The sequence below is a fragment of the Anabrus simplex genome, chromosome 1 (assembly GCF_040414725.1).
Source record: "Anabrus simplex isolate iqAnaSimp1 chromosome 1, ASM4041472v1, whole genome shotgun sequence".
NCBI classification, from domain to species: domain Eukaryota; kingdom Metazoa; phylum Arthropoda; class Insecta; order Orthoptera; family Tettigoniidae; genus Anabrus; species Anabrus simplex.
Window position 1 is genome coordinate 1,588,044,455 of NC_090265.1, and position 20,187 is coordinate 1,588,064,641.

General features: G+C 37.6%; 1 protein-coding gene across 1 annotated transcript in view; it reads left to right on the forward strand.

Annotated features, from left to right (window-relative positions):
- LOC136881075 (uncharacterized) overlaps positions 1–20,187 on the forward strand; it is a 205,310-nt gene that overhangs the window by 59,743 nt on the left and 125,380 nt on the right. The window lies entirely within an intron of this gene.

The following is a 20,187-nucleotide window of genomic DNA, read 5'->3' on the forward strand; positions in this document are numbered from 1 at the left end:
TCTTATAACGAATGGTAACAGCAATATTTACGATTTTTAATTACCTATTCCCTACGTCTTGCTGTTCTTAATGGCAAACTCATCGAAGAATCCTTCGTAACAAAGGGTGATAAAAACCTAACTTTGATCGTCCATGCTTCATACATTTTTAATGTTGTTTTTAGAATTTACTTTACGTCGCACCGACTCAGAGAGGTCTTATGGCGACGATGGCATAGGAAAGGGCTAGGAGTGGGAAGGAAGCACCCATGGCCGTACTTAAGGAACAGCCGCAGCATTTGCCTGGTGTAAAAATGGGAAAGCACGTAAAACCATCTCCAGGGCTGCCGACAGTGGGGTTCGAACCCACTATCTTCCGGATGCAAGCTCACAGTTGCGCACTCCTAACCGCACGATCCTCATACTTCAATGTACTGTCTGTCTGAAAGCAGACCGTGAGCAGACGTCTGCATGACGCTCGGTCTAAAGGAGTTACCTCACTGAACGAAACATTCTCACTCTAGACTGTGGTGAGGGAAGGGGGAGCTGTGAGTTAAATATTTACTTACTATAGAGCCTGTCCTTTTACAGACAGATCACCAAGTTCAGACTTTTACTCCAGTTCCGAATCAGATTGTTGTTCTCCATTTAATTCAAACGCCTACACAGCTAACCTGTCGAGAAGTGAAAAATAGTTCATCAGAGTTTTACTGGAAAGTGATGGAACAGTTGAGGTAAATTACTTATTTTATTACACACATCAATATTAATAGCTTTTCCACATTTTTGCGCAATATATATTAGTGAATGTACAAAATGTAGCCTATTTCAGATATGTATTTGGATAATCTTTCACCAAAATATAATAAGTACTACCTGATAATATTTTATAATTAAAAAATCATGCCTTAATTTGTCAACATGAATGTCCTTAAATCTCATGCCTTGCTGAAAGACGATTCACTGGAAATTATAACTCACAATGGTGGGAAATTATTCGTACAGCAACGGTGTATAAAGGGTTAACGCAGAAACAGAAATCTTATCACTCCCTGTTGATATTAAGTGAAGAATAAATATAAGGAGATCCACTGACCTCTCCGTTTTGGAGAGGCACAGTTGTGTTACCCCTGGCTTCAGGGTGTGGGGAGCTATCGTGGATGAATTCAGGCCACGGCTGGTAATTATTGAGGGAACTCTGATGGCACAACGGTACCTCACGGACATCCTGCGTCCTATGATGCGACAGTATCGTGAAGTCATTTTCAAGTTTCGAGCGGTTTATATTTACACGAGTTGCAGTGTGTAACTTTTTTGTGTGTGTATAGGGTCAAATAATTATACGATTAGTTGAGAACTATTTTGGTTTTTTGTGTTCCGACAGTGACTTCAGAAGGTTAAAGTCAAGCCACATAAAGTAATAAAAGAACTAGGCCTATGTCTTCAAATAAAAAAAGAATTTGTTTACTTCTCCTTTGAAAAGGTTAAAGTTACGTGTTTAATTTCCGGGCAAAAAAGTGTTACAAAGGAATGTAATTTGAGACTCCATTACGAAGCTCATACTTCGAAAGAGGACGTATGATCAATAACAGGCAGAAAGGAAAACTAATCAGGGGAAATACATCACGAGAACTAAAAGATGCACAAGGTAAGCAATAACCTACACTTATAAATGTGAAATCAAACTACGGAAGGTATGTTAAAGTGATAGCAGAGCATATATCGAAGATTCTAATAGTTTCTTAACAGTGAGTTTGTAAGGAAGTGTCTTGTGGATCACGATTAAATTGAAACTTTCGGAACCATTTCTCGTCTTGAAACTATTATCGGGAGAGATGATAACTTTGCAACTAATTAAAATGAACAATTGTGGACAAGTGTTAAATATTTCACAGGTCTCTCTCTAATGGAGGAAAATGCAGATGTCAGTGGACAACTTTTATCCCCGTCTCTAATAGAGACATTTATGTTCCGTAAATGACAAATTGCTGAACATGTATGGAGGTCTAAGGAGTCTCTCATTTTCATGTCCTTCATGGCCCTTGTCTTTCTTTGGCCAATACCTTCAGTTTTCGTAGTAGAGGATCCCTTCCAATTGTTCTCTCTGATTAGTGCTCTATAGAGGATGGTTCTCCTGTTGTACTTCCTCTTAAAACAACGATCACCACCACCATCACCTGCTGAGCACGTCTATCTTTATAATATGGCATTACCATGGATGAGGACATCTTCGAAGAGGTATTATTTTCTACTATTAAAACTAGAATTTCTAACAACTACAGGGAAACAAAAGGGATTTGTCAGTAAGCTACCGAGCAAGATGGTGGTGGTCGTTATTATTTTTTAAGTGGTAGGACTACTAGACAAACATCCTCTCTTAACACTATTAAATACTAATCAGAAGATAAAAAGGAAGTTAGACCCTTCGATGTTATCAACAAAAAGCGAAATAGTCACTGAGTGAAAACTAAAGACGCTAGCCGTCGCAAGCTAGAAGGGAACAAGAGTTGACCAAGAGACGTCGAGTGAGAAAGATGAAAGCGATTGGGCTGGCACAAGGCACAACAAAACCAGACTCTGCAGGGTTACCAACCCACGCTCCCAAGTTGAGTGGCCCTGTAGTTTTCCCGTTTTAATCAACTCTATCATGGACGTATTCTATGTCCTCAAACACAGTGGACGCTGCTGACCAAGCAAAAATAAGTTCGATCTGACAGCACATTACATCACGGTTTGATCAAAAAGTAAAAGAGAATGTTCAATTTTGAAATCTCTAAAAGAATGTTAATTTTTTCACTGTGAGTCTATCAGATAATCTACGTTTATATGGATATAGTTATGAACCATTTGAAAGTAACTGTGGCTGGAAATAAAGGATCGTTTGTGATGGGGAGAAAGGTACCATCAAAGTATTTTGCTGGTGTTGAAATGGGAGCCCGTGGAAAACTATTTCAGGGAAGGCTCACGTGTGATTCGAATGAGACTGTCCTTCAAGTCAATGACTACCCATAATATTGTCTTGAGTCCTGGGATGGGTTGTATCAACACCTCCTAGATAATAAGGCCTAACAGCAGCGTGGTGACGTCACACTAAGGAGGCGATGGCAATGCAGAAAAACGCGGAACATGGTCAAACACAGACATGATTTTAATATTGCTTGCCCAATGGAATAATTTATTTACTAACAAATAGCGTTTGAATTTTAAAGGAGATTGAATTATACTGTCGTTATTACCGTATTTTAGTGACTCTGCCATTGAAGATAAACAGCAAACAGTTGTAAAACACGATAGCATTTTACAATGTTAACTTACTTAGGCCGAATTGTTAACAGCACAACAGGATGTTACAAATATATTTCAATTTAAATAGGCATTACATGATCTTAAAAGAAAGCTAGCACGTATAATATTAGCTTCGGCCTAACATATAGACTGATGTAACATCACTGGCAGTATTTGCACATGAGCCTACAATGTTTCCTCCCTTGACGTTCATGTATGGTTTAATGAGAATTGCACCTACCATCGATGTTACCAATTTGTCATTCTGAGGTAAGTGAAACTCAATAGTTCTGTTTATTGCTTCTCTCTCTATTCTACTTTTTTGCCTGATTCTTCTCTTCACCTGCCAGAATGTGACGATAAATATGATGGGCAGTTGGGAAAGATATAAGGCATTGCAGTCTGAGAGTTATGGTCTTGTAAGAGGAGCAATTAAAAGTTTTTCCTGAGGACCAGTACCAGTTACTTCCCATAAAATATAACTGACTTTGAAATGTCTGTGGCTATCTGTAAAATAATGTAGCACCGTGAGCGAAATTTGTGCATTTACAGAGTGAATTGGTCTACATCAGCAGCTCTTGTAGGTGGTATGTTTTAATGTGTATAATAATAATAATAATAATAATAATAATAATAATAATAATAATAATAATAATAACCGAGCTCGATAGCTGCAGTCACTTAAGTGCGGCCAGTATCCCGTATTCGGGAGATAGTAGGTTCGAACCCCACTGTCGGCAGCCCTGAAAATGGTTTTCCGTGGTTTCCCATTTTCACACCAGGCAAATGCTGGGGCTGTACCTTAATTAAGGCCACGGCCGCTTCCTTCCCACTCCTAGCCCTTCCCTGTCCCATCGTCGCCATAAGACCTATCTGTGTCGGTGCGACGTAAGGCAACTAGCAAAAAAATAGCAATAGTATTAATAATAATAATAATAATAATAATAATAATAATACCGTTGAAATGCCGTATCCCATGATAGTGAGCAAACATAACCTTACATCTTTGAAGAGTAAATATGCCTATATATCACCAGTTGTTGCGTGTAGTTAAATACGGCATAGGCCTATGCTCATTATGATGGTGTGAGAATGCAGTAATAATAGTTACTCACCATTCAGTTATTAGTAAATGTGTAGTCTTATCTTGGAATTGCACGTAAACATATCTGCCGCATAACCTCGTCTTTCGGAAACTTAATGCATGCACTTCATTATCACTGTCGCAATTCTCCTTACAGTTGAGTACCCAACACATCAGTACCATTACGTAGAATGGTATTAGCAATTGGCACCATTAAACGAATGAAAACTCTTCTAATTTCAGCTTTACATGGCCAAACTCATTGCTGTGTTATTACTGAAAAGGTTCAAGCTTGCCTCACGATGCTGACGTCACAGTACATTCCCAGAACGGTTGTGATGCCTTGTATCTAGGAGGTATTGGTTGTATCAGTTTGTAATTTATTACTGTCTCAGCAAAGATCACCCACGTTCAAGACTTGTGAACGTGTGCTATGCTTCGTGCGTTTACCTTTCCTGTCCAACCACCATACCTTAATTCGGTATTATATGGACGGTATTAGATTAGTGAGACTAGGAAATATTCCATTTTTTTCTAGTAGTTTAAAATTAAACTCCAAAGAGCAGAATGCAAATGGAGAAAACTACAAATCAGTTTTGTATTTATAATACTGCAATTGTAATCCATTAATTTTTAAACTCCTCCTGATATAAGAATAATCATTGTCCGTAAATTTGGGCGCCAGATTTCACAAAAATAGATACCTTGAATTTAATTTTAATAATGCATGATAATTCTCTCTTCTCGCAGGGTGTGTACATGAGGCTGATCTGTTCCATTTTCCCTAATCCACTGAAAACGACCTAAAGGGTGGGAATTGCGCCTAGGTTGTATACCTGAAATAAGTCCTCCACACTGACTTGAAGTCATCTTGCTATATTCTATTACCACATTATCCCCCATACGCGATTCATCAACATTTATACTAACCCTACAAAAATAAACAAAGGATTGGATCATTTTCCTCCCTAACATTTGAACATAGGTATTGTAACAAAGCTGAATCTGAAATAAAAGTATATGTGAAAACTGGGCTCCTCTTCTTCAGCAACCGATGATGATGAGTTATTACTATTTTTATTAAACGACGGATAAGTTCAAAAGCGACACATTTCGCTGAATTTGTGTAACCATACATAGGTCTTAGAAATCGTACCATCCACATACAATATTCTGATCCATGCAGTATCTTCAGTACTGTAACCTTTCCGTCACACACTGACTTTAACACTGTTTACTTTTTGAAGAATACACTTCTCTGTCACCTCAGAACTCATTCATGCAATAGAAGAAGACCGTAGACTTTCAACAACACATCCAAGGTACACAGGCAACAGTTTGTGGTAGCGAGTGGTTGGCTGTTCCAGGAGCTCCGTATTATCTTAGTTATAAAGTAGTTAATACTTGTAGAAATTTAGCTAATTGTGTGTGTGTGTGTGTGTGTGTGTGTGTGTGTGCGCGCGCGCGATACATTTAGTTCCAAAATATTGGTGTTTAGAGTTTGTTTGTAGTAAATGAGATTAGTGGTATTTATTTACATTTTGTTACACTTAGTAGTTCCGTAGGCGTTCGCTAGATTACGAGTTGTAGGTTAACATTGCATGAAAGAAGAAATATGTTTTCAAATACTATTATTTTAATATTAGTAGGTTTGTTGATAGAATAAAATACTTACAAAGACGGGATATTAAAAAGAGTTATAACTTCCGCACTGATTTAATCGATACAGACAGGGTATTTCAAATAGCGTTAAACTGTTCTACCTATCACGAAGGTAATGATTTCCTTAAATAACGCGATACTGTTGTAAATGTTGTTTAAAGAAAATATTTCAACAGAATATAGAGTATTTCACTGGCAAAATAGCCAACAGTCGTTGTACCGCTATCGATTATTGTCGCTCCTCGTATTCAAATATTGCATTGTTGGTCACAGTCGTGAACAAAGATGTAGTGTAGTCAAGAAAATATAAATAAAAATCAACTGATTCCTGTATTCTGATCATTTGTAGTTCTGAGTAGTTAGTTCAAGTGTCCGTAATTTACACTTCGCACCCTCGACCCTTTAGTATTAAAGAGCAGTTAGCTAATAATAATAATAATAATAATAATAATAATAATAATAATAATAATAATAATCAAATTCCTATATCCCAATAATTGCAATTCAAATCCATGCGTAGTTTTGACAGAATTCTTTTGAGAAATTATTGTAGACAACCTCTTATTTTTCAGCATTTAAGGACACTTATTTTCCGTCCTGCAGAGTAGGGATAATAATGTTAATACCCAAGCTGTAATAATCACGATAAAGTTGGAATTCAAGAGGACAAATTGGGGCAAATATTCGTTTATAGGAAGGGGAGTTAGGGATTGGAATAACTTACCAAGGGAAATGTTCAATAATTTTCCAGTTTCTTTGCGATCATTTAAGAAAAGGCTAGGAATACAACAGATAGGGAATCTGCTACCTGGGCGACTGCCCTAAATGCAAATCAGTAGTGATTGAATCACATAGTACGCGACAAGTAATTCTGTCGTTCACTTCCCATCGGCAATAGACAATGGTCAATTGTTAATCGACAATTGACAATGAATTTTAGGCACTGGTCTGCATTTAACACACCCTTATGTAGGCATCCAGTCATATAGACTCACTTTTTAATACACAGATGATTCATCAGAATTGCCCGATGCGCGTCAACCTGTTCATTCATCGAAATTACCGTTATAGCTGTTGTTGTTGTTAAAGAGACTGTAGTCAGAACATAATTCCCAAGTACTTTACAAAATCATACAAACAATATCCAATAAGGAAAAATACTCCAGCTTCTACATTAAACATACCGGTATGAAATAAATTCATTCTGAAACAGACGTAATAATATCCATCTCTCGGGATCGTGTGTCTTTACTATTACATATGATCCCTTGTTAAAATTAAATCAAATATTATGATGAAATGTAAACAATAAAACCTACTAAAATAAATTCTAGTCATGAAATCAACTTACTACTGTAATAATAATAATAATAATAATAATAATAATAATAATAATAATAATAATAATAATAATAATAATAATAATAATGGTGTAAGTCATACGGACAGACCTGATTGAAGGTCCTTTCTTTCCTAGTAGACGGCCTATAGGCGACCTGCATATATCTGAGGATGGGGCCATACTTAAGATAATTTCTAATATTGAAGACATCACAAAAACCCAGTCCCCGAGCCAGATGAATTAACCAATTAGATTAAAATCCCCCGACCCGGCTGGGAATCGAACTCGGAACCATTTGGAATAAAGGCCAGCATGCTAACCATCTACTAGTCATGGAGCTGGCGACTTACCACTTAAATTACCATATTCTATAATACAGTAATTATAAATACATTGCACCTATTTCAATTTATTAACACAAACGGAATACGGTTAGTCCAAATAACAGGTATCGCGTAAGTGCGGCCAGTATCCAGTATTTGGGAGATAGTGGGTTCGAAACCCACTGTCGGCAGCCCTGAAAATGGTTTTCCGTGGTTTTCCATTTTCACACCAGACAAATGCTGGGGCTGTACCTTAATTAAGGCCACGGCCGATTCCTTCCCACTCCTAGCCCTTCCCTGTCCCATCGTCGCCATAAGACCTGTCTGTGTCGGTGCGACGTAAAGCAACTAGCAATAAATAAATAAATAAATAAATAAATAAATAAATAAATAAATAAATAAATAAATAAATAAATAAAAATAAAAGGTACACAAGATCTCCTCAACAAATATAATTGACATCTTCCCTGATTGTTTCTGAACTAATCCACACAATCTATGCTCATATTGTAATAAAACTGCTAGCCCACAAATTGATATTTACATACAAGGTGCAGAACCTACCACTTATACCTGTGAGGACTTCAAATATTATATGTCCCCAGTATCTTATAATCAGAGTTTGGAAGCTGACATGCACGCTGGCCAGTTCTAAGAATTCTGATATTGAAATAACTAAAATTAAAATATTTAAATAATTTTCTTATCTGAACACGGCAACTCTGAAAATTACCTCGCCCCCCACCTCAAACTCATATACCTTTCTCTTAGCTACTACAACTAACGGGTTCACATCTTGATTACACGAAATTTCAGTAATTCCGTCATCTAGCATATTCGAGATTACTTCAACTACATCTCTGGCATGGCACCGTGGTCCCACAAAATTAAATCGAAAGACGATGTCGAACTATTGTCCATAGCTTGAGTATTTCCAGCTTCTCACTACATATATCTCCACATTCTACCAATAAATACTGTAAAACAGTCAATCCTGCTGCTCCTCCTCAAATTTTGTCCTATTCAGACAGTTCCGCTGAGGTTTACTCAGCTAGGCTACATCAAAAATGTACCCGGTCAGTTCTTGAGGGCAAAGGTGGCCGTTTATAGAAATAACCACTTTATCCCACTAGATAACGAGGCCACAGATAGCACAAGCCACTCCTTAAGAAAAGTTCCTTCGCATTATTTTTGGGTAAGGAAACCCAAGTCACAGGGCTAGCGAATTCTTATGGCTAAGGAAGTTCTCCGTATGTCATCTCGGCAGAAGTGTAAAGCCAGATGGCGAAAAAGTTGCTACTCGAAGCCAACAAATATATTTCTCTCTGATGCAGTGAGGAATATTGGAAACACGCCAGTGATCTATAATCGAGACCATATTAATTTCTGCAAGAGATATATTAACTCTGCCAATACAAATAATTGCATTAATATCTCATTCCTCCAGTAGAGTGTGTTTAGTATGTAGAGTTATGTACTAGCCTAAGCTAAATAAATAAATAAATAGTGAAGTCATCTAGACTAGCTCTCTCAGAGTTTCGGTTCCGGATCTCAAGATCATAGGATTCAAACCCGGCAAAGGTTGCTTGATTATTTAACGGCGGAGAAATGTACATTCGGCCCTCTATGTCGTACGATATCTTCATGTAAGAGATTTCTGGTGACACATCACATGTTTATTCGACTCAGCTATGGGTTGCTCAAGGGTTCCAGTTTCTTGCCATCAGATAGTGTAAAAACTGGAACGTCGAAGTTGATGAATAGGCAGTCTAAATGACGTCAGTTCGAAGTGCTTAAACTCGGTAACTGAGCCCATGCAATAATAATAATAATAATAATAATAATAATAATAATAATAATAATAATAATAATAATAATAATAATAATAATAATAATAATTACGACTGACAAATAAAAAAGTATAAATACAGTACTTCTAATTTACTTCGTTGACAAGTGACCAAGTTAGTTCTCCATTAGATAAATCTCGATAAAATAGATAGCGTACAGACTATGAAGAAGATGGAATTAACCTTTCTTTCCCTTTAATTAGGCATTGCTGCGCCTAACTATGGGTATTTGACGTCGCACAGATTCAGATACAAATAAAGGAATAGGACCAGGAAGGCAGCAGCCATTGTCTTAATTATGGTACAACCCATGGGACATACATCCTTTAAAGACCTAGGCTTACCAAGATGACTGCTGCCTAGTTTGATAATGCAGAGTCATTCTGACGATATTCTCAGTCGTATTATTTGGCTTATGTAAACGTGTCTACAAGCTCTCATATCAGAGAACTTCTCAATTAGTTTCACGAGGCTGAGCGAAGAACGCACCAGCCCCCAACTCAGAATTAAAATCGATGAACTGACCGACAATCGAACCTAAGTCCTCCGGGTAAGAGACAGCTACCACGAGGCTGACTTAATTAAGGTACATGTATGGCATATGTCTATTATGAAAATGGGAAACTGGAAAGAGCCATCTCCAGGCTGCAGGTGGCAATACCCCACCATCTCCCGCATGCAAGCTTACAACTACTCGACCCACACGCGGTAGCCAACTAGCTCACTCAGGTGAATTAACTAAATTGTAATACTTAAGTGGGAATAGTACTGAAGAAAAGTAGTTGTCATTAAGCATTTCAGAGGAATATGTGCGAGGTCAGCAACAATTCCTATTATTTACTCGAGCCGGTTAAACTCACCTCTTGCCTTCCACATTATTAGAGTATTCCTTTGAGACAGCCAGTAAGAAAAATATGAAACGATCACAGAATGAACAGGTGCTATTGTTATGGCTCACTCAACAACGAAAAAAAAAAAAAAAAAAAAAAAAGAGATGAAATTGAGCTTAAATAGTAAGTTAGATGTTCTCCTAAGAAAACGACGGCGTGACATTGCTGCTACAAGAAGATGTGAACAAAAAATCAGCCTTTTTCTCCAAACAAATAGTGAATAATGAACATATAGATTTGGTAATACCGTACATTAACTCCACAGAAACATGCAATGGTGAATACATCCCTCCAAATACAGTAGAGTCGGCGTCAGGAAGGACATCCTACTGTAAAACAGAGCCAAATCCACATGTGTGATCCCACCAGAGTGTGGAGAAAGTCGTGGAAGAGGAACTGCTCTCAATCAATCAATCAATCAATCAATCAATCAATCAATCAATCAATCAATCAATCAATCAATCAATCAATCAATCATAGGTCCGCATTCAGGACGGCCACCCAGGTGGCAGGTTTCCTATCAGTTGTTTATCTACGCTTTTCTTAAATCATTTCAAAAAACTTGGAAAAGTATCGAACATCTTCCTGGGTAAATTACACCAATCCTTAGTTCCTCTACATATAAACGAATTTTGCCTCAATTTGTCCTCTTGAATTTCAATTTTACTTTCAAATTCGCTGCAGTACCCGTCATTGACGGGACAGTCATATAGTATGTGCAAAGTTATCTAATTCCCTAGTTACTTTCCACCAATATTCAGGCATGCTGTTGTGACTTCCCCTCTCGGAGAACAATCATTGAACGAGAAATGCAACCATGCAAGCTAAGGGCGCCAATCTTTAAGTTGATGACTTAAAGATAAAAATTTATAATCAAGCTTGGACGGACTCTTATCACAGGGGTGAGGTGATAGTGCACTAATCATTAAGCCGGAGAATTAGAAATCAAAAGGCTAATTAAGGCAGATTGATTAAAGTGAACTAGAAAAATACAATTTATTATATTGAATATAAATGACGACGGTTTAACGAGAACTGAATTTAAAATAGGAAATGAATTTAACAAAAAGTTGAATGACTCTACTTCGCGAAAACTTGCAATATTTTTAACTCGCTTGCTCACCATGTAGTCTTGTTCTGCTGGTCCTTGGAAAGCTTCCATCCTTGTAGCTGGAACATCACCGGTCGTCTTTGAGATCTCTTCATCTGCAGCTAAGTACCATTCCTGCCTTGCTAAGTGCACCGACCACTAACTGGAAGATGGCTTCGACACTAACACTCCCTATTATGCTCTATCCCATATATTGGAGATGAGCCCTAAGTCATAGTTAGAAAAACCTCCTTGGGTTATGTGGAGAGGATACACAATTAATAATCCTTCCAACTTTACTGAAAATGTGCCCTGAAGTTTCATTTCTATCTAGTTTAATACTACCTATTGTCTTAGACTGGTACAAACCGGTCTAGTAGCCGAGCTGTACGTACTTCCTGATGAGAGTGGCTATACACCCCTCATTCAGAAATTCCTAAGTACCACGTCGTGGTAACGAAATAATTAATGTAGAAGTGATAAACTATCACACTAGTCCACTATGGTACAACAACCATAAGACACGTTCACAGACCTACAGCGATATACAAGATCGAAGAATCAAGAATCCAGAAGAATAATAATAATGAATGCAGAATCAAGAAGAATGAATCCAAGAGCTCCAACACGCCCTTTTATAACCTTCTCTGGCTCTAATTACAGGTCGCTACACGTGGTCCAATCAGTTGACACGTCTCTCCCCACTCCAGATATTAGAGTTGATGGGTCTTAACCATGATATCAACTGTTCTTCTATTAGCCCTTTCACTCAGTATCCATGGCAACATGACGCTCCTTTGAAAATATAGGCGGTGATCAGTTTGAATTATTCTGGTCGAAATACGGTAGCTGTCGTTATAACGCTTGAACACGTGCTCGCTTTTCCCAGAATGTGATGTCTAAATTTGTCCTTCCTTCTTCCTCGGTGATGTGGCAAGATAGAGGAAATCTACTGCAAGTTAAATTTAAACGAATGTCGCAAGAATCTAAGTGAATATTAGGATATTCAGCCCTCGTTTACAAGTCGTAGTTACAAAGTAATGAAATGATAGTGAGCAAATGATCAACCATGAATTATAATACAATTACATACCAAGATAAATATCATGACGTTAAATTCCTGAATTAATCACACATAATAAAATTAACATAATTACACTGTGACGTCTGGAACGTTACACTGTTTTACTCGGGACATAGCTGTAATCCCATCTATCGGAGATGAGTGGCAGCAGAAGAGACAAATCACATCACAATAATGGTCAATGGAATTATATTGTTGATGTTTTATGAGCTTTCGATATTGTAGGCCTTCACATTTCGTTTTCTTGCAACTCTGGGATAATAGAGTATCTAATGTAAAGGCAATCCTTCATTCTTTCATTCTTTATTCTTTAAGCGACCGTACATTTACGGTTTTTCTCATTTTGAAAAATCATCTTCATATTCTTTCTTGCCGATACGGCCCAATAATCACGCGGTGTTACACCTTAAGGCAATCATGACCAAAACCATTGTCAGTTAACACGATTAAACAATATTTCCGTGTTAACAATGCTTGGCGTTGATATGGGCCAAGCAACAAAAATCTAAATTCATTGTACTGTTATCATAGTCGGTACGGTAAAACTGTATAAGATATAAATTATTACAACTTGTATTCTCTGTAACATTTAGATAGGACCAAAAACAAATGTATATAAAAAAATAAATTTTAGGCACCATTCCCTAAACTACCATTTCATCTAGCGCGAATATAAATTATTTATATCCTAGATTGTAGCACCTTATTCCCAGACTTCACATACCCATTTTCATTAGATTCTGTTCACCCATTTTCTCATGATGCCCGTACATACATACATACATACATACATACATACATACATACATACGTACATACATACTGAAGCCTTTTGGTCCATACCGAAGGATACCTACCTTTCTTACCTGTCAGCAAAGTTCATGAGATCTGTCTCTTGGGTCGTATCGGGTTCTTCGTCACTTGCTGAGGTAAAGGTAGCGTTCAGTAATTCTAATCTATCTACTCAAACGAAAGGTTTGTTTAAAAAAATGTTTCTATTTATTCAAGTATTTCATGAAGCATTTCTGATTTATCAACGGTATCATTTAACTCAATCGTGTCCACTGGACACCACAATTATTTTTACATAGAGGGTCAGAACACTGGTGTGAGCCTTTGCCGTAATTGCCTGATGGGCATTCTTACTAGAAACCATTGTCTCAATTATTAATTAAAGAAAGGAAAGTCTGGACATCCTTAAATTCGGCTTCCATGTGAGACTACATGTACCATCATAGTGATTATTTATGGTCCAGCCCTCGTAACACGAACTCTGGACTCTGGGTATAATTAAGGCAGTTCAATCGGTGTGTGCCACACAGTGGTTATACGGCATGGACCCTTAATTGAATCGATGTGATCTGCGACTATGTCATGGACCGACATCTAAACTTCTAAGTTACTTTAAAGTCATTGCGGATGATGACCGCAAGGAAAATGACGCTACAGTGGCATATGGCCCTAGTCTAAGTCACTGAGGTTGATGACCCCTGACCATCCAAGGCTAAACACTTAAATTACATCGGTTGATGACCAAAGTTTCCACTTTACTATCCCCAGCACATTCACTGCTCAATCAATCAAAGTTAAATAATACAACAATAGCAATGCTCACAATACTTTGTGGCAGTAAAATCCATTACCTTCGGATATGTCCCCTTAATCGTTACGTTAACATTTACACATTCCCCAGAAAACAAACTAAGATTTCCAGAATGCATCTCCAAGATATTCGCTTGATTTAAAGTTGTTTCAAAATACGGTTTTCACTGAATTTAATAATTAAATAAATTTAAACGATTTAATGAAATCTTAACGAACAACAAATTTTATTTCCACGGACGGATGGTTTCTTCACAAATTCCTACAAAATGCGACGTAAATTTGTTTTTTTATCATGTGATGTCCATCGTTGATTCCTGTATCTGGAAAAGAACTATTACATCATTCTTGTCCAGTTTATATCTTGTTTCATGACCTCACACTTTAAATCTAATCTAACCCTAGCCATTATTAACACTTGGATAACCCTAATAATTTACGTACAAACCAAAGTAATTCACCGTATAATGTAATCCAATTACGATGTCATATCTCGTCATAACATTCCATAAAGTATGCGCACCCCTCACAGACAAAACAATCATCACTACCATCGCTCTATATTTTGGACAACCCTGAATTTGGCTAATCTTGCTCATTATACTCTAAGTTCGTGGTCTCAAATGCACATTACGTTCTCAATTAAACAAATTTACCGTGTCTAATAACACACACGTTATTCCCGGATGAAAATTTCAACTAAATTCAACATTTAACGTTATCCTCTGCCGAGAAATGCAATCTCAATTCAATGCGTAACACACTCTGTATGTTCCGTTATCCGGACGGCGAACCCCTATCAGCTGACGGCATTTCGCCCCAACCCTCGCTTGCCAGTGATATGAGACATCTGGTCGTTCTACCTGACTGGCCTCTCAGGATGAAACCTTTAAACTCTGCCGACATAATTACACACATACGATATTCTAACCAACAAAATGCACATAGATTATACTTCAAAATGCCCACAATAATTGTACACATCGCAAATTAATACCGGCGCGGATTCTTGTATACTGTTTTCCATTCCCAACATTATAAAATCTTCCTCGGGCTTCCACAAGTCCCGGCTTCATTGACAGGTCTCCAACAGCTGATTCATAAATCTCATCTCGACTCACACGACAAAACTAACCTCTGTTTCCCAAACTCACGACTATCACTGATAAAAGAACTGGAATAAAATCCTTACTAGAATCCACGACGTCTAATAACGCACAGTGCTTTAATAATGAATAACTTCGCATACAATGATATCGTATTTTAATAACTGGATTTTCACGGAAATGACTGCAAAAATTCTATTAAATCTATTTTATTGTTAATCAGACACAGTTTAAATGGGCCTAGAAAAACGTTTCTCCGTGACCAAATTCATCACTCTATACTCTCACCCGACAGCGCGCTTCCACTCGATTGAAAATAGGTAACCATGGATTTCTTATATTATTTACGTCAAAACTTCAGACAGAAAAATTTTACGTCGAATGAACATCTTAATTTGACATCACAAAATATAGGCACTAAACACACGGAAATGACGATCTACATTGGACGTGATATCACTTCGAAACCCTATTTAATAACTTTTTACAACATCATACGGCACTCGCAAGACTTCGAAAATTTATCCAAGTGGAAAATAAAACAAATGACCCTTTTTCGTCGTATTCTGACATTTACAAAAACCACATACGGACGACCAACTGCGTCGTATATACCCCCTTCAAATACATACAATTTAGACATCATTTAGACAAGATATAATAGGTGGTAAGATGGTAAGTCACATACCTTAAGTCACGCCAGCGTTCATCATAGGGCTCACCTGTGACCCTGGCATTTTATTTAGCCATTTTTACATTTCTGGCTGTACAGATTATTTTATTCTTCCGGTTTCCTGGAAATAAAGCATAAATGAAAAGAAAATGCCCTTCACTTGTTCTTGTTGATCGCACACGATGGACTGTAATTATTTCCGCACACGAATTACTTTCTTTATCACATACAAATTTTTCGGTACCTTGACCATCCTTATTTTCACTCAAGAAAACTATCTCCACACGGAGTCAAGACCCCAGCCACAACGGCTAAAATCTATTGGTTGGACTTAGTCTACTTTAGTCGTTCGATTTTACAGAGCAGCTCAACCCTCTGTCTTCAGCCTCGTGATACAAAATGCAGGGGCTTCATCATGGCGTCACTTCTTATGCTGTCGGTATTGAAGATAAGCTTGCTAATAAATTGCTGTGCATTCTGTTCAAAGGTCTTTCCGCACATTACAGTATTCATGTATCATATTATTTTACACACAGCCTGACAGGAGATCAACTAGCCAAATTAACACGCGAGGCCTTACAGGTTGTTGAAGACTGTGGATTCCAAGTCTTCCGAATTGTGACAGACAATTGTCAAGTGAATGTTGCCATGTTTCATTTCTTGTGTGGAAAGGAGGCAGATCTTGTACATCAAATTCAGCACCCATTAGATCCCAGCCGGCCTATATTTTTTGAGTTTTGACCCTAGCCATATATTAAAAATGTAAGATCACAATACTTGAGCAGGAATTTTAAAGTAAATGGCAATGTGATAACTGAAGACCATGTGAAAAAGCTGTATCACCTTCAGAAACGATTGTTAGTGAAACCTGTGCGGAAATTAACTAGGAAAGTAGTTTATCCTACAAATCTGGAAAAGATGAATGTTGCTAGGGCTAAAGTAGTATTCTCGACAGACACTATTGCTGGCCTAAGGAGTTAGGAGAAAATAAGCCGAGAAGAAATTTGTGACAGGAACAGCTTCAATGAAACCATAAATTTTCTTGAAATATTTCAAACATGGCATGATATTCACGATATCTGCAACACTCCACATGCCATTACTTCCAGAAATTCTAATAAATTTATTTTCAGCAGTCTTGATGATGATAGACTCTCCTGGTTGACCAATAACTTCATTTCATATGTTGAAGCAATTCAAGCAAATTCAGACAAATCCAACAGATTCACAAGAGAAACACTTCAAGCTTTAGTGCTCACAACTCTATCAACAGCTGCATGCATCAAGTATCTGTTATCCATAAACTTACATTATGTCTTAACCAGAAACTTCACAAGTGATGACACTGAACTCTTTTTTAGTCATTTAAGGCAAAAGGGAGGATTAAATGACACGTTGGACACAAGATCATGTCTTTATGCTATGGAAGGAACACTACAGACTGGCATCATTGCAGCTTCTAATCATGGCAATGTGGAAAGTAGGAATGGTAGTAAATCTGATTTGCCTCCATTAATAAACAAGGAAAAAGAGTCAGAAGTGCAAGTGAGTGGAGGCATTGAAATTCCAAACATTTCACCTCATGTTCTACAAATTCTGGAAAAACCAGTTCAAGGTAGGCCTACCGAACTTCTGTTTACATAAGCCAGTAGAGTAGGAAAATATAGGGTCATAAAATTTCATGTCATTAATTTAACAAATATTTTTAAAAGTACTTACAAATGATTTGATCCTTAACTCAGCAGTGATAATTACTTTTTTTCTGGTTTCAAAATCTGTAGTTACTCTGTCATCAATTTCACTGGCAATTATAGCTGGATGTTTGATACATGTAGCAGAAGAAGAAACTAGCTGTGACAGTTGTCTACAGATAATATCCGTACCTGCAACTGATAGCCCTGCAGTATGCTTAATCCGTTTTCAAGACAGGGGAGGGTTAAGATACCCTAACGCTTTCTTCAGAGCTTTGATACAAATGTGTTACGATTTTGTTATTGAAGCAATACACTATCTCCCACGAAAACACTATCTTCCGATCTGTACCCACTACCTGAAAGACAGGTTTTAAAGAGAACTCATGTGCAGGACGTGCAATAAGGAAACATTGCCACTATTGTTGCTGTAGAAATTGCTCAAGCCTTTGTTGGTCAATATCACAAGGAATATTTCATCAAAGTGCCAAAATATTCCGCATCTGGACCGAAAACCTTTGAACAGAAAAGTTTTAAAGTTAGGCTAGGCAATGATGTAAGATTCAAATTCTGAACTGGAGACCCATTACAGATACTACATTTTAAGTAATAGCTTTTACGTGAGTATAGACTGACTATATATTTCATAAACACTTTAAAACACCTTTGTAAATATGTATAAATTCGTGTTGACTGTGGGTCCATACTACGACGCCTCATAACCTCAAGATACCGGCGTAAATAAGTTTCCAACGGGACACGTTAATATCATATTGACGGGATTATTTGCACTACATCAAAAATGGATCACGAGCAACATTCAAAACACGTGGTTTCTCCTAAGTATCATAATTGGCTATATATTAGCGAATTTCCACAAGCACTTGTCACAAAATCCATGCTGAACATAGGAAGACATTCAAAACTTTGTGTCTAAGAAAGGCAATCCTAGCGGGAGAACTGAAAACTAAATTCGGTGACCCCACTTCTCATGGCTCAGTTCCCAGCCTTGTATAATAGCGTAAGCAACGCTGAAACGCTTCGGCTGATGGCCGGAAGCGCTCCCTGTCAAAGACAACATAAGTCGTACGTCACGTCCGGGATGTCGATGGCAGTCAGAATATGGTATATTCTAAGAAGTGTGCCACCAAGGCAAGCTTGGTGCGGCACAAAGATAATGTAAACGATCATCGAAATGCGAAGATAGACGTGAAGGAGCAGAAGAAGAATAAAATAAGGGAGAATGAAGACTACCTTGACCTCTGATGTTATTATATCGCCGAACTAAATACGATGGACTACAATGTCGTAAGCCTGTAAAACAGATCAACACTAACGTTATACTGACTGCTGTTAGTTGAGATGTAACCTGTCTCTTCTGCTGCCACTCCTGTCGCAGCAATTGTATAAAAACAAACCCATCAGCGACGGGCAAAAAATTGGTATATATATATGGGTGTTCCCGAACATGTGAGAAGTAATCGGGAGGTGGAAAGTAGAAACCTAAACAACACGAAAATCCCTGTGAACCTTTGCCCAACGGTACATCGTTTACGAGTTACTTTCCAGCTTTGTACGGGAAGTATTGGTAATAGCCTTGCCCGGCACATCCTACATCTAGCTGTCATTTCCATGATGGTTTACCAGCAGGGATACTGCATTCGAACACAAGAAGTCTTCAAAATGTCCACCATACCTGGATGCACGCCTGAAGGACACGCTCCATCACTGGCAACCTTATTTCACGCGCTTGCGAAGTACTGCAATGTCCGCATCGGCATGCCTGACTCCAGACTTAATCCTAAATAGGAACTATCCCCTCCATTCTAACTAATATCTAAAACAGGCTTAGCTCGTAAACGATTGGCCATAGGGGATATGTTCACAGGAAAGTTTAGTTTTTGTTTTCTTTAGTTTAGTTTAGTTTAGTGTTGTGTTGTGTTGTGTTGTGTTGTGTTGTGTTGTGTTGTTTTGTTTTGTTTTGTTTTGTTTTGTTTTGTTTTGTTTTGTTTTGTTTTGTTTTGTTTTGTTTTGTTTTGTTTTGTTTTGTTTTGTTTTGTTTTGTTTTGTTTTGTTTTGTTTTGTTTTGTTTTGTTTTGTTTTGTTTTGTTTTGTTTTGTTTTGTTTTGTTTTGTTTTGTTTTGTTTTGTTTTGTTTTGTTTTGTTTTGTTTTGTTTTGTTTTGTTTTGTTTTGTTTTGTTTTGTTTTGTTTTGTTTTGTTTTGTTTTGTTTTGTTTTGTTTTGTTGTGAGCTATCCACCGCCGATGACTTCCGACATATTTGCGAAGACTGTATAGTCTATTTCATAGGTCTAGAAATCAACTAACACCTCAAATGTTGTGAGCCCCTGGACAGGGACAACGCGGCTCTTCTCTGCTAGCTGTCTGTCTCTTAGGTCATCAGCCCAGAGGCTGGTTGGATCCTCAAATAGCACCACCAAAGGTTATGCGGTTATAAGGAAACCGCAAAACCCAATGGCAGCACCAAAATGAGGCGTACTAGGCAAGACGAGTAGTGAGGTAGTTT